Source organism: Octopus bimaculoides, chromosome 14 (genome assembly GCF_001194135.2).
Source record: "Octopus bimaculoides isolate UCB-OBI-ISO-001 chromosome 14, ASM119413v2, whole genome shotgun sequence".
Lineage (NCBI taxonomy): Eukaryota > Metazoa > Mollusca > Cephalopoda > Octopoda > Octopodidae > Octopus > Octopus bimaculoides.
This window is the reverse complement of record NC_068994.1, coordinates 40,765,855-40,768,292: the sequence shown is the minus strand read 5'-3', so window position 1 is coordinate 40,768,292 and position 2,438 is coordinate 40,765,855. Positions and strand designations below refer to the sequence as shown.

Below are 2,438 nucleotides of genomic sequence, written 5' to 3'. Positions count from 1 at the left end.
ATATATATATATATGTGTGTGTGTGTGTGTATATATATATACATATATATATATATATGTATGTATATATATACACAGACATATATATATATATACATATATATATTATATATACATATATATCTAATTGAAAAAAAAATCTCCAACTGTACCCTTCTTGTTGACTCCAATTTTTTCAATTATCTATTCACACACAACAGATGCCCAAACATAAACCTGGAGGTATTTGTAATGCTACTACTGGATAGAACAGGGTAAATCTGAAGGTGAGCGAGCTTTATACTGTACTTTCTTAACAGAGAATATACCATAACTATATATGTATGTATATATATATATATATATATATATATATATATAATGTATACACAAACACATGCATATATATATATATATATATATATATATGCACACACACACATATATATACATATATATATAAATAATGAGAAGAAAATGGAGATATACAATTGTCAGTTTAAAAATTAAAATTTATTAGCATAATATCATATTATATTATATCCTTATAGTAATATAATATAATATAATAAATAATAATACAGTTCTATATTTGAGAGATGAGGAATTATGTGCATTATTTACATTTGATGGATATTTGTCCTCAACTTGTTTGTTGTTAACACAACGTTTCAGCTGATGTACTCTCCAGCCTTCATTAGGTGTCTCGGAAGAATTTCGAATCTGGGTTCTCTTTCCTAAGGTATTTTTCTGATGTTGTTATTATTATTATTCAGGTCACTGCCTGGAATCGAACTCAGAATCTTGGGATTAGTAGCCTGCACTCTTGACCACTACACCATATGTCCGTGGGCAATTATGGAGTGAATTTTTAGGAAGATATTAGATTTATAAGCCCTAAAATTCACACCATAATTGCTCACAGGCATATAGCGTAGTAGTTAAGAGCACTGGCTACTAACCCCAAGATTCTGAGTTCAATTTCAGGCAGTGACCTGAATAATAATAATAATAGGGTCAACATCTGTTTTTAGCATAGTTTCTACTTCCCTGCTGTCCTTCCTAACACAAACCACTTAACAGAGAGTGCCAGGTGCATTTTTCAAGGCACCTGCACAGGTGAGGTCACCAAATACTCATATGACAAAAACTCCTCAACTGAGTGAGGTGGGATATTGTACTGAAGGAGGTAAAAGGAAGACAGAGGAACAGGGAGAGATGTCTTGCTGAAGAGAAGACATACACAGTTTCCCTAACTGGAAAGGCAGAGAGAGAAGGAGAGAAACAGAGAGAGAGAGAGGGCCAGAGGAAGAGAGAGATATCAAGGGCTTGCCCTCAAGGTACACAATGAAGATGGAAGAGAGAATAGGGATAGTGGAACTGAAAGGGTGGTTGAGTATAAGCAACATGTGTCTCCTTATTTTACCTCATTCCCTTCCATCCTTCACACTTATATTATATATCTTTATATAAATCATATATGCCAAACTTACCTTAAGAATATGTATATAATAAAATTTCAGTTGAACAGTGATACAAGCATAGTTATTCATCGAAAATGTAACTTAATATTTAATTTTTTATACATATAAATCAATTGAATAAAATTATTTTCCATTTATGTAAAAAGGTTAAACTTGTTTAAATTACACAAAATATATTCTTATATATATATGTAAAAGAAAATTTTGATGAACTTTCAACTATTTCCACCATTTCAACTATACTCAGCTACTTATATTTGTGTAATTAGTCTGAAACTCAGTCTATTAAATAACTAAACGATCATCATCATCATCATCATCATCATCGTTTAACGTCCGCTTTCCATGCTAGCATGGGTTGGACAATTTGACTGAGGACTGGTGAACCAGATGGCTACACCAGGCTCCAATCTGATTTGGCAGAGTTTCTACAGCTGGATGCCCTTCCTAACGCCAACCACTCCGATTGTCTAAAATATGCTGAAAGATCCTTTATATATATTGATATACACAAACGCATGTACATAGCTTTGTATATAATGTATATATACATCTATATAGATTTCATCATCATCATTTAATATCTGTTTTCCATGCTGGCTTGGGTTGGCTGGTTTGACCAGAGTTGGCAAGCTGAAGAGCAGCACCAGGTTCTATTCTGATTTGGCTTTGTTTTTATGGCTGGATGCCCTTCCTAATACTTACCAATTCAGAGTGTGTACTGAATACCTTTAACATGGTATCTCACAAGCACTTTTACGTGGCACCAGCAGGAGTTCCTTTTATGTGGTACCAGTACAGGACCCTTGCAGGCCAGTCCTTTTCACCAGGGGTAGCAGCCATTTCTGCTGTAGAGGTTGGGCCTTCTTGAGTACAGCAAAACACAAAGTATCTCTGTCCTTTGTCATCTTATCTGAAAGGTTCAGCATATTTGCATACACACACACACACACACACACATATATATGTATAAAT

The 2,438-nt window shown here is 33.8% G+C and overlaps 1 protein-coding gene across 3 annotated transcripts in view; it reads left to right on the top strand.

Annotated features, from left to right (window-relative positions):
* LOC106872390 (putative protocadherin beta-18) overlaps positions 1-2,438 on the top strand; it is a 235,864-nt gene that overhangs the window by 162,140 nt on the left and 71,286 nt on the right. Inside the window, exon 2 of one of the 3 annotated variants that reach the window (XM_052973063.1) lies at positions 201-266. The exons of the other annotated variants lie outside the window; for them this stretch is intronic. The gene's annotated coding sequence lies outside the window, so the exon portion shown is untranslated. The remainder of the gene's footprint in view (positions 1-200; positions 267-2,438) is intronic. 3 annotated transcript variants of the gene reach the window in all.